Source organism: Geospiza fortis, unplaced genomic scaffold (genome assembly GCF_000277835.1).
Source record: "Geospiza fortis unplaced genomic scaffold, GeoFor_1.0 scaffold171, whole genome shotgun sequence".
Taxonomy (NCBI): domain Eukaryota; kingdom Metazoa; phylum Chordata; class Aves; order Passeriformes; family Thraupidae; genus Geospiza; species Geospiza fortis.
Window position 1 is genome coordinate 4,166,791 of NW_005054313.1, and position 13,367 is coordinate 4,180,157.

The window sequence follows — 13,367 nt, forward strand, 5'->3', positions numbered from 1 at the left end:
GGCAAAAGCAGCAAAGGGCATCCTTTCTCTTTTTAAGTGAGGAGTAATTTTTGGAGAGTAAAACCTTTTGATTGAAACTTAAAGCCTCAGAGGGACTTTCTAGGCAAGAGACACATTGCACTTTCTCTGCTCATGTTTCAAGGTAACTCAGAACCATTACAGAGCAGCTGTTTCCACTTCTATTCAGAAAAAGATTCCTTACCTATCAATGCCAGCACGGCACTACTGTATCTGCTGGACATCTGGATGTTATGACACAGGCAAAAATGAAAATAACAGTAAGAGCTCTTGGTGATAGACTCAAGCCTTGATTTCTGGGAACTTACAAGGCTGCAAGACCTAGTCACTCCTGGATTGTTTAGGCTTCTCAAGACTTGAATCCAGGGATTTACATTCACAAGTGTCTCCTTCCCCACGAGCGACAGATGAAGCAGCCTTGGCTACGTGAAGTCTTTGTACCCCAGGATTCTCTGCAGCTGGACTAAAGCAAGTGTTTGAAGACCACATCATATTCCTGGGAAAAAAGTGTCCCTGGGTAAACCTGACCATATTTTCAACATCATCCTCCTTATGTCTGTCCTTGTACTGTCCCCAAAACAGCTGCTAGTTGGACTGCGTAATAAACTGGACTATGTTTCTCCTTTATTTTAAAAATACACAGGTTCTGCTCTTTACCATGGGCCACACAGGCAGTGGTTCTGCGCACAATAAAGATATCTAGCATACGGGGTTCCACGGGTAGCTGCCTCAGAAGAAACACTTTAAATTTAAACTAAAGCCCCAGGGCTCACGCAAGGCACCGCTCCTGTCTGTGGGTGGGCTGATGAGTCACGGTGTTTTCCTTCATCCTGCTGCTCTTCAGCTCCATCTCCTGGAGTCACCCACGGCATTGGAAGAGCCACCTTCCCACACCATGCCTGCCCTTACAGGTTAGCACAGAGTCTAATTATTTCCTCTGAGAGAAAAAAAAAAGTGTGATGGACATAAAATTTCTAATTTGGAAATTTCAGTGCACGGATCTATTTTTGAGTACTTGCAACAGAAGTTTCTCTGCTGGAAGGATTTTTTTTGTTGTTGTTTGTTACAGAAATCTGTATGATGAATACAAATTTTAAAAGGCTTAAAACAGATCAGAGAGCTGTTATTTATACTCTTTTATAGACACTCCAAAAGTTTAAGGTAGTCTCATCATCTATCTTCCTTAAAATAACATGAAATGGAATTGTATCTTTTTTTGCAAGAGTCACTGTTAAGTCTTTTCTGTCATATCCAGGGAACTGCACAAGTGGCACAGAAATTTCTTAAACAACGTTTTACTGGGATTGCTCCTTGCCTGACCTTCCTCTGTGCTGCATGGTGGGCTGGCAGGTGCAGGCTCTGCCAGGTTTTGGTGTACTGGAGAAAATGAATATTTTTGGGTGCTGCCAGATCAGAGTTCCTGTAAAACTCCTACATAGCATCCAAAGAGCAGTTCCTGTAAGACCTGTGGCATCCATACTGTGATTTTTGTGCTGTGCTGCCAGCCCAATTGTATCAAGGAGCCATCAGCCCACCCAAAGAAAGGCAATGAACAGCAGCAGGTGCTGTTGTACCCTACCACCAGGTCCTCCAGGATACCTGAGATCCAGCTGGCACTCCTGATCAGACAGGTGCTAAGGAAGATGACCACTACCTAACACCTTATTCCAAATCCACACCAGCAGTGGCCTGGTGAGCTGCAGGGCCTGAGCAGGCTGAATTTTTGGTCCATGCTGCATGTTTGGGGCAGAGTGCTAGAGACCCACCAGGGATGATGCTACTTTAGCAACAGTTGCCATGTTGTCTGCTCCTTTCCCAGACATATTCCCTGGTGTGGGTGTCACTTTCACAGTCAAATGCCACTGGACACAGACTTATGGCAGTGATTACTATGGAAAATAAGAAACACAAGGACAAATCATTTTAACTGAAGTGTCAGCAATGGAAAATGGCAGTCATCCTTAAATGTCATAGTGCCTCCCAGTTGGGCCTGGGCTCTGTGAAATGGGGAAATTTCACTCCAGAATTGCATAGATCCATTATCCTCAATGGTTCAGGAGGACAAGCTCATTAGGAGCTGCAGCTTCATTAGGTAGCAAGAGCTGCCCTCCTGTCAGGCTATGATCTATTTCTTATCTTGGATTGGGCCACAGGTTTTCTCCCCCACATCCCAACCACAATTGACTACCACACCTCACTGCTTTTGGTGATGGAGCGTAGATCTTGCTTTAAGAATTATAAGCTAGAGTTTCAGTAATACCACAGGAAAATCTGCTAAACATTACTCAGTACAACCCATGTGCAGCTTTGCCCTTACTTCTCCTCTCTAGTATGGGATCACTTGCCAAATGGCTGCAACCATCAGGAGCTCCCATTACAAGGCCAATCTGTGCTCAGGGATTACACACAACTGAGTGCACAGTAATAACAAAAACACTGAACCACACCTCTGCAATATATATTTACCTTTGAAGAGATACAATATATATATTTACCATTTAAGAGATGCCCACATTTACAATGCAAATCAAATCGTAAAATGAAACCACAAGCACCAACTAAAAATACTATTTTAAAAAGTCACTGTTTTGGACATGCTGGAGGCTACAGGGAAAAAGGCAGGACACTACTTTTTTCCGTGGTAATCCTTTTTCTTTTTAAAATTTGTTTTTCAAAGGCTACATGAATTAACATTTAATCTCTCATTATAATGTTATATAGTATTTACAAGGAATTGAAAGAGTCAGAAAACAAATATTTTAGAAATTTCTATGCTATTTCTTAGGCTTCTGAAAGAAGTGCTCAGATAGAATTGCTTAAAGCAAACTTCAAAAGACTCAATATACCAGCAGCTGCAGCAAATACATGGCTTTTTCTAGTTTAATTATCTGTTTCTTCTAATAGGTTTTACAAGACATATATGAATAGAGATCAGAGGGAGAGACAGATTTGATATTTTACCTACACTATTCTGAAAATGGCTAAAGCATGCATGGTAGTTTGTTTGTACAAGAGAACTCCTCCAGTGTTTCTCTTCTCTGAATTCAATGATTAACTCCACTTAAAACCCAATTCTCGTGTGTCTGTTGACAAAAATCTCTGCAATATAAAAGATTTAACAGCAATACTTGGCATAAAATATTTTGGCAAAATGAATCGAGTATCGCATCAAACACAACTGAAAGGCAAACCTCCCAGCCAACAGAACAGTTCTATCAAACTCCAGATTCCAGTGTCCTTTTATTCTGGCAAAATCAAAATTACTTCTATCTTACAGACTTTCCATAATCAAGGTGAAAGTGTATTAGATATTGATATTTGTCTTCTTTGCAGAGATGCTGTACATATTCTAATATGGCAAGACTCTCCTTCCTTGCTCAAAACTGTAAAATATATTGCTGTCCTGTTTCACAAAATTTAAAGCTGTTCTGATGAATACACAACTTTCATCTGGAGTTAAAAAAAATCCCTTTCACGCCTCATTTATTTAGAAGCTCTTTGCCTTATCACTGCTATAGCTATTTAAAGCACTGTTTTTCTGTTTATCAAAGCCAACTTTCTTCTTTCTCCTTTACATTTTTAAAGAAGAAAAAATTAAAAAGCAACCTTTCCACTGGCATTATTCTCATAACACATACCAAATTGATTTGAAAAGATTAGATTTGCCAAATTTCTCCTACATGTCGAACTGGAACCTAAATATTGCTCCTTCATTCATGTAAGTAGAGGCTTATTTATTCAAGAAACAGTTTTCAGGGGATTTTTGTAATGAGTTTAGTGAGAGCAAAAATTGAACTAGTTTTTTGTTTTGTTTTTTTGGAACATCAATTTTCAGGCAATTTTTGGGCATATAATTGAACATGAAGTCAATTATTGGTTTACAAGGGCTCCTTTGATGTGTGGCTCTCACTGCAGAGGCTGTAATGTGTGCCCAGCATCATTCCTGGGTGGGAGAGGGGAGAGAATGACCATCCTTCAGTGGCCATCCTTCATCCTGGCAGAGCTCTGGGCCTTTTCATGAAGGCTCCTCCATGCATGTCTACCAACATGGCCAGAGGGAACCTGCAGAAATGGGGAACTCCCTCACTCAGAGGAAACTTTTCCCTGTTTGTTATAAGAGGTGAAAGTCCAGTTAGAAATGCATCCCATAAACTGGAAATATGATCTCAGCAAAAATCTCCATTTTCACTCATTTTAAAATTCTCAAAACCTGCAGCTTTTGTGCTGGGCTGTTACATAATTCAGCAGATATTTCTAAAGTTTGAAGGAAAATTCCTCTGGAATTTTTTTATGCTGTGAAAATGACTGAGCCTCTCGTTTGCCTGGTTATTTAGCCCATGCCAAAGCTCCAAGCCTGTTGTGCCTGAGCCCTCCTGCAGTGAGGGCAGAGTCCCAAAGAGCTGTGATCACACACTGGGACTGACTGACCAGCTGAACAGTCCCCACTCAAGAAAAATTGAATCAGAGATAACAGAAATGTTTAGGACTCCATGGATCCTACAGAGAGCCCCACATGAAGTCAAGGACCTGTCTGTTTGGAGTTAATTTTAAAAAGTCCATTTTTTTACCTGAGCTAACACCACAGAGGGAATGAATTCCACCAGTAAACACATCTGTGCTACCAGAGCACCAAAAGCATTGCACACCTCCCCTGAAATGTTCCCTTGCCAATGAGCTGGAACTACATCTGATCACTGCTCCCCTCCTTTGACACTCATTTCAGTCCTGTGCTCCTGTCACTCCACTGACTACAGACAAAAATATCACGTAATTCCCAACCAATTTCCTTTGTGCACACACGAGCCCTCATCTCTTCCAGCCACAGGGTATCACGTACATATTGCCTCTCATATTGCCTCTTGTTCATTCCACCATGATTCACACAATTCTCTAGTTTAAAATTATTCCTAATTAGTACACACTAATATGAAAATAAAAAATAAATTAAGAGAAAATTATGAGCATGCAATTAAACTTAGAAAACAGGCCAGAGGGTAAATGCTTAATCCTTTATAGACACAGTGGTGTAAATGTGAAGTTGACTTCTGACATGGGTGGAATACCTCCAAATTTATACTGGCAGAAAGAAGACAATCTAGCCAGCAGTTCCTAAAATAAAGAATTGAAATAATGGCTCTCGAAAAACATTATTTGTAACATAGATAAAAATATCAACATGTTGCAAGATCTCCAGACAAACCAGGCAGGATTATACTGCAGTTAGAAGTGATATTCTAATGAAAATATAGACATGAGTTTAGTTTAAGTGAGAAATAAGTCTCTCAAATATCAAACATTCTTTTCTCTGCATGAAATACCTCTGTATTTTCAGTACTTGCACTGGTCTATGCAATGTGACATCTATTTTTTGTACAGATGTGAAAAACTGGGATGATAGAATTGGTTTTGAAATTGTTTCCTACCAGAGGTATCCTATTCCACTAAAAAGGATTCTGTTTCTACTTGAATTCTGTTTTAGGCTAATTCTTGCTTAATTTTATTGTTTATGTTACGTTGCAGACTTGCACTGATATCAGCTGTTATTTTCACAAGAGCTGTAATATTCTGACCTCTAGTTATCATAAAATCCTGCATTCTGCACATGTCCTCAGTTAATGTGAATTATTTCTTAGCTGTTAGGTGGATTTATGCTTTTCATCTTAGCCTGAACTTCCCTCACGAGCATTCAGATAAATTATTTTGAAGGCATTCAGGAGCTAAGCATCCAATTGTATTATGTTAATATTACACAATATCTCTACACATGCATCAAAGGACTGCGCCATCATTTACTCAAATTTTTGCTTTATTATATAAATATGAGTCTTAATGCCAGTGCATAAGTTCCTTTTTCTCCACAGTGTTTAAGATTTTTCTCAAGTCCTGTTGATGCCATAATTGAGGTTGAGCATGTGCCTAAGTGCTGCCTGAGATGGGTCCCTATTCCCCAACGTGCTGTTTGTCTCTGGTAGCTGATGGAAGATTGCCTTACTCTTTGCTCATTAATATAAATAGATCTCATCCTCTCTTTGCATGAGCTGTGTGCCACAAAATCAGGTTTATGATTCTGTTATTTTCAGACACACACAGTTTAGGAATATTCCACACACCTATTTGTGGAATTACACCTAAAAATTTAGTAATTCACATTTCAAATATCTGGGGGGAAGTAGAGACTTTTAACTTTAAAGTGCATATCAGTGCACACAACAGGGGTAAAATAAGATTAAGCACTGAACTTCAACTCTGTGTTTCCTGTCTTTGAGCTTCATTGTGCCACCTTAATATTGGGTTAACACAGTATGTACATAGAATATTTGTTACAAGATTTGTGAATAAGTGATTCTCATCTCCTCTGTAAGGGAAATTGACTCCATTACAGGAGAGGAGAGACATCAAGCTAACATTACATGAAGTCATAATCCTCTATTGAGACACTGCACAATGACATTGTTAACATTAGTATGCAATATTTATTATAAATAAAAGAGGCTATTGAGGCTTTCAACCCATAATCAGCTCTGTGTGGATGACTTCACTGTAGGAACACAGTGGAGTAATAATGAGGATAAAAGATTTATTTATACCTAAACATGTTCTCATTAGTAATTCTGCACTAGCATGTAACAGATACAATTGAAGGACCAGTAGGGTTTTTGTGAGGGCTTTTTTTTTTGTTTCTTTGGGGTTCTTTGTTTGTTTTAAATTACTACTTATTGTTTGCACTTTGACTATGAACATTTAGTAAGAAAATAAAGGAACTTATTAACGATTTGATTGTACTGTGTACTATTAATTCTCATGAATGAAGAATGATTCCAGTTTTATGGAATACAGTATCATCCCATCATGCCATAACGTGGAAATCCAATGAGCCATTAGCTCAGACCTTGGTAAAAAGGAGGAATTGTTTCTGAAGTGATCCTACCTGAACATGTAACATATAATCACAAAGCACCAGTGTCATGTAAGATTCTTAGTGACCTGCCTTTATATTGTACTCTTTTTCAAGCACCCTATTTTGTATTTCTTTTAACAGGAAAGGACTAACCCTCACTTCATGGAAGGCACCCAAGCAGTTGCCTACAGACCCTTCCAAGATCTCTCCTGCAGTTTGGGCTGTCATCTCACAGTCTATTTGGAGGAAACGGAACTCAGCTTAATGCCAAATCCTCTGCACTACCTCACTTTGTCCTACTACCATAAATCTCTCCCTCCTCCCTGGGGCCTGGGTTTACTTTCAGACTACAGCTTCACATTTACCTTTGCCAGGTGAAACCTAGGAAAAATAAGGCAATGGTTCAAATATATAAGATTCAAAACCAAATCTTCTTTTCTGGCTGGTCCAATTTGTCGCCTTAAATTATATTTTGATGTTCTCAAACAGTTCTGTTGATAAAATCTGTTAGAAAAATCTTGAGAATATTTGGGGATATCTCACTGCTAATGGACTTATAAGAATGTCAGTATGTTTATATATAATTTGGTGAACATGTAACAAGAACCCACACCATAACCATTACTTAAGAGAATCACCAGGAATAAATGTTAAAGTAATGTATTGTATTTTATCTTGGAAGAATGAAGTTCATCAGGTATTCATTCCTCATCCTGGGAAATACACTGACATGGTTCATCTCATTCTAAAACTGTGTTTAAGTTGATTATATGTAAGCTAACTGATAAGAAAATCTTATTTATATTGAAAAACAAATAATTTAATTTAGAACCACTCAGCTCAGAAGGGAAAGCTCTTAACAACAATTATTGAGGGATCTGAAGAATTCTACTCCACCTTCAAATGTAGATTAAAAAAACATTTACTTTTTCTGTTAATATCAGCTGTTCATTTTCAGCAATAAAATGTCAAACCTCTTTCTCTCGAAAAAGATCAACTCCTTGAGAAATACCCTTTCCTTAGCATTCTGTGGTGTTAGCTTACCCCTTTTATTCAGTCTTTTTTTGCCTAAAATTTTATTTATTCTACTGAAAGTGGGATTAAATAAAAATAAAAAATGCTTGAATTTTGAAAACCAAGACATTATTCCTAGCCAGACTGCTTAAAGGAAGTAGCTGCAAAAAATTAACACAGCTGACATAAGTCTCCTTCATTTCATATGCTCTTTCTGTCTCCATACTTAAAAACCCACAGACTCCATTTAAACATATACAATGCTGAGAGCAATTAACTTCCTGTTACAATATAATGGAACAAAAAATACAGAGATTGTATGAGTTTCATATTGTAAATACAATGTCCTGTTTAGAGCTCACTACCATAGGGGTTTTTGCCTCAATTGTGACAAAGTGCCTGAAGTGAACAGAAAGCTGAGTTTCAAAATTCAGATGAAATTCTTCCCACTAAAAAAATTAAATATTTGCATATATGTAATATTATACAAGTGCACAGTGTAGATTTTCAGACTATCCATTCGGGATACAGATTATGAGCTTCAGCACATTAAGGGAAAATTTTTAGAAGTATTTTTATATCCATAATTTCAATTATTTTGTGCTAACGATGCACAATACAACCAGGCTTGGAAGGTCTCTACTACCTCTACTATCAATCCAGCTCTTAACTCTTTAATCTCCAAGGGTCCAGGCCAGGTCCTACTAAATGCAGTGGAAACATTCTCCCTGACTTCACCAGAAACCAGATCCCCAAAGACCTTAAATTCAACTATTGAACTAATATTATTTTCTTCTGATTCATGCATTTTTCAGGCATAAAAATAACCCAGTTTTGTTTCTTTAATGGGTTTTTCACAGTAATCTGGGTGGCTGATGCATCTGCAATCTGACAGAACAGATATCTCTTTTTGCAGAGTGTATATAAGTTCCTCCATCTATCTCAGAAAAAGTCTTACGAAGCTATTCAGAACTCAGTACACGTTCTTTCCTCTTCACAACTCATTTTCCTTTTTTTTTTTGTGACAACCTAGGCAATAATTCACAGCTCACTGGGTCTCCTAAATAACCCCCTTTATATTTACATGGTAGGCATTCCCCTCATTACCCTGCGGGATTCAGCGGCGTTGGCAGGCAGTCATTAAGAATTCTTAAGACCATGGAGGTTTAACATCCCCTTCCGTAGTGTCTTTGCAAACACCCTGTATGGTTACAATCTCTGCAAATTTACAGAAAGTCTCGACAATTTAACAATAACATAAAATGTGTCATTTGGTAATTTCTAAGTGGTTCCTTCTTTGGGTCCCATCCAGACTCACACATGAAGCCTTTCAAGCTCAGAAGCACTTCACCCAATGGAGGATAGTTATGTTTCTTTCTTTTGCTAGAAAAATGAGCAAATCACACCTGCTATTGATGAATGGAGAAAAGTCCTTTTAGAAAACACAGATGAATTAATATAAAGGTAGTAAAATGCATTATGAGAAAGATGCTGAAATCTAACACTCACAGAAGTGAGATTTTTCACTAGAAGGTCATTTTTTCACCAGAAAGACATGATCTAAGTACAAAAGAAGAGCCAAATTTCCAGAGTTTATGGTCTTGCTCTGACTGAGAAGCTCCCTGCAACTGACTTCCCCTACTCCTACGGAAAATCATTAGAGACACAGCTCTACAGACTTGCCACTGACATCTCCCAGCTGGTCACTCACCCCTTCCCTTCCCTAACACAGCAATAACAACACCTCCTCAAATCCTGTACTCAGTGCCAAGTACTGTTATGGAGGCTTGGAGGAATATGAAAGGAGAAACTAGAGAAGTTGATTCATATTAGCATTGCTGCTGCCTGGTTCTGGGAACTCCACTTGTTCTGAAGAAGTCTCCAAACAAACCTGGAGCAGCACATTGCCAATCACACCCCCAACAGTTTGCATCCCATGAGCATTGAACTGACACAAATGTTCAGAACTGCATGGATATTGACTGCATGGATAAATAGTTCAAATTAATATATCAAGAAGCTTACACCAGAAAAAATCTCAAGGAAAATGATTTCATTTTGAAGGAAAAAAAAAAAGAATACAACCATCCTTTTCTTTACAATTGGACTATTCTCTTTTTAGTATTATCTGAAAGTTTCATTGGGGTATTTGTTTCTTTGATGAGAAGCAGAGCCTTCATGATACAATGTCTTGTATGTGTCACATACAAAGTTATTAGAAATGTCCAGATTTAAGGAGCAGATTCTGGGGAATTCTTAAAATTAGAGCCATTCACACTGATCCAGGAGCCATGACAGAATATGAAAAGTATGCAGTGACAGTTAAATCTGCAATGCCTTTGCTCTTGTTAGTGAAATGAGTAAATCTTAAAAAAATAGTAAATCTTAAAACTTTAAGACCAACAGGCACTTCAGTATATGTTTCCCATACTTACAAAGTCCAAATAACATGCTCCACACAATTTACCACTACAGTTGTAATGAGAGAAAAGGGTCCAAACCCACCTTCCCAGATTATTTGGAATTTCCTTTTATCAAAGTGAGTCATTCTTACATTTTTTCTCATGGAATTCTGCAGCTTCTGAAGACTACTCTTTCACTTTTGAAATATTTGTAGAATTCAATATCCATTTATAATTTAAAATGCATTGGTTATGCTTTTTAAAAAGCTGATTGTTTGTTTAAAATTCAAGTAATAAAAGTAACACTACTGAAAGAAGGCCTAGGTGCAGAGTGGTATTTTTGGACGCTAATTGGTCATGTGTACCAGCCAATCATGAAACACATGCTAAAAACACTCAAAAGTGTTCAGAAATGCCTCTCTAAAGTCATAAATTTTTTACAGGTAAAATTATGTGAGTGAATCACATTCAACATCTGGAGTCAGATGAGTTTACTGAAGTAAAATTGCAAAATTAAATTTAGATGAACTTAATTAAAAAAGGATCCAATTTAATATGGACATTCATCAACTTCTGATTGAAAATCTTTCCTGCCTCAAGAAAATATAATAAACTATGAACACAAAACCCATATAAAGGCCGAAATGAAGTGTGAAGGGATGGTCAAATAAAGAAAGGCAGGAAGAAGGAACACTATTTTTTTCTCATTTAACAGAAATCCATATACACACTTTCCTTTAACTGCACAGAATATTGAACTATTTTTAAACTCCATAAGAGTTCAACAAGCGAGCTGGTCATCTGTATGCCCTGAAGGTCATTGCTCCTTCTGAGGCATATGCTATGTATTTACTGATAACATGAATATGCAAATTCTTCTTTCTCCCTCTATGTCTTTCTAGTCTGCCAAATTTTTCTCCTAGATCCTAAAGGACTTTATCTAACCCAGTTATAGTCCTTAAATGCCCATTACCCGAGTGGCTCTTGCTGAAGTGAATGGGAGTTTTGTCACAGGGCTGGGATTCAGATGACTTCTAATGGATTTTCATTTGCCTCAGCTAAGAGACAACAAATGCAGCTCTCTTATTTTCCTTTGCTAGGTCATTACTGTCTTGCTTTTTTTCAGGGGAAAAAGATCTAGTAGTTTAGTCCAGTCACTTCTGGCTTTCATGAATTCTGTCTGTCAGAACAGCATTGACTTTCAACTCTCTGAGTCACAGCACTTATAGATTTTAGCAATGGCAAATAGCAATTTGAAAAGTTAAGAATAGTGTTCTTAGGATCACATTGTTTCCTTAGAAAACTGCCTTGATAATTTGTTGTTCTGCACACTGGTTATGTGATCAAGAAACATGATATGAATGCTGTATTCTTTTATTTCTAATAAAGAACATTGCTAGAACAGTATGCACTGAGGGAGATACTGTCCTTTATTAGAATCACATTCCCACATTATAAAAGTCACCCAGCAATAATGAAATGTAATCTGTCTTGAGGATTCATGATAACACAGCATTATGCTCATTTTTTATATGAATAGAGCATGACTGAATAGGAATACTATTGTTGTTGAATTCATCCTTAAACTGAAGCAGTGATTTTATTGAAGTATTTATTGAAGTATTTGGTTAATGATAATGGCTAGAGGAATTTTTCCATGTCAGAAAAGTTCTTGCTTTTGCAGTGTAATCTAACTAAAAAAAAAAAATATAAATACTTCAATAGCCTGTAACTGTAAGGACTTGGAAGTGCTCGTACTTGACATCTGTATTACAGTGACCTAAAAGCAGCATGAGCACACCTGGCCAGGCCAGGCCCTACCTCCAGCAGTGGCCCTGAGTGGCTGCTGTGTGCAGGAGTGTCACATGGAGTGGGGTGACTTCCCACACCCCCTACCTTGCCAGGGCCCAAAACATTCCATGAGGTATATGGCATAACAGGGAGAATAATTTTGACCAACAATATAATCACAAATAATACAATCTAAAATTAGTTATTTCTTCCTGAAGAAGCTGAGCACTTAGGCACCAACAGGAGTTCCAGTTAAAGAGTTATTCCACTCTACCCAGCTACTGTAGAAGGTCTATTCCAAACGACACAAAAGGACAGCAGGATGCAACTACCCTCTCTTCCCTTTCTCTTACAAAACCTGGGAAACCATCTCTGCAGCAGGATTTCTGTGCTTCAAGATGAAGATAGATTATGTCTCCCTACAAATTTCTCCACAGCAGTATTTGAAAATCTGACTCAAGGTTTGATGAATCAGACTAATTACAACAGAGAGTGCATTAGAAGAGAAAAATAATTTGTAATTTTACAACTTATTGCTTGTTTTTCAGCAAGAAGAAGCTACTGGATTTCCTTTTTGCACATTTTACTTTCTCTTTGGAATCTGCCCAATGGTTACATTCTCCAAAATACAACGTCAAACCTTCTGAGAGCAGTTACATTAGTAGAGAGGACAATAAAAAAGCCCTTTTGATTTTAGTCTGAGGAAAATTGCTCAGAACTTGTGTTCTGAGCTCCTAAGCTCAATCTCTCACAGATCAATATATGTTCTTATTATCTCTCTGTTGTTGTATTGGTCAAGGGGAAGCACTTCATTTTTCACACAGATTCAATTGTAATATAACCTGACAGACACCAGCAATATTCTAACATGGAATAGAATATTCCATAGGAATAAAATTCTAACATGAAATTCCATGACATCTTTAGAACTTACCACTGAGACTGGATGTGAAGATCCTTAAATTGCTGGCATCAGTGTTCCTGTAAACTCTGGCACAACTTCAGATGGGTTATCCTGCCAAAAGTCAGAGGAAAATATTCATCAGACAGATGATTATTTTTAATCACGCTTAGCCAGTACCGATGAAATCCTTATTTTATAAATGCCTACTGCAGGTTTAATGATAAGACCACCACAATAGCTCTGAATGCAACACACCTGCATATTGGCTTTTCAATGTGAACCTGAATACTGATTCTCAGAGGTACTTTCTGTAGAAAAACCGTCCTTTCATGAAAGCAAT

At 37.7% G+C, this 13,367-nt stretch overlaps 1 protein-coding gene across 9 annotated transcripts in view; it reads right to left on the bottom strand.

Annotated features, from left to right (window-relative positions):
- The window catches only part of SEMA6D (semaphorin 6D), a 129,640-nt gene extending 116,502 nt beyond the window's left edge, over positions 1–13,138 (bottom strand). For all 9 annotated transcript variants that reach the window (XM_031055848.1, XM_005419644.2, XM_031055847.1 and 6 more), the window contains exon 1: positions 13,058–13,138. The gene's annotated coding sequence lies outside the window, so the exon portion shown is untranslated. The remainder of the gene's footprint in view (positions 1–13,057) is intronic.
- Between the last annotated feature and the right edge of the window lie 229 nt (positions 13,139–13,367).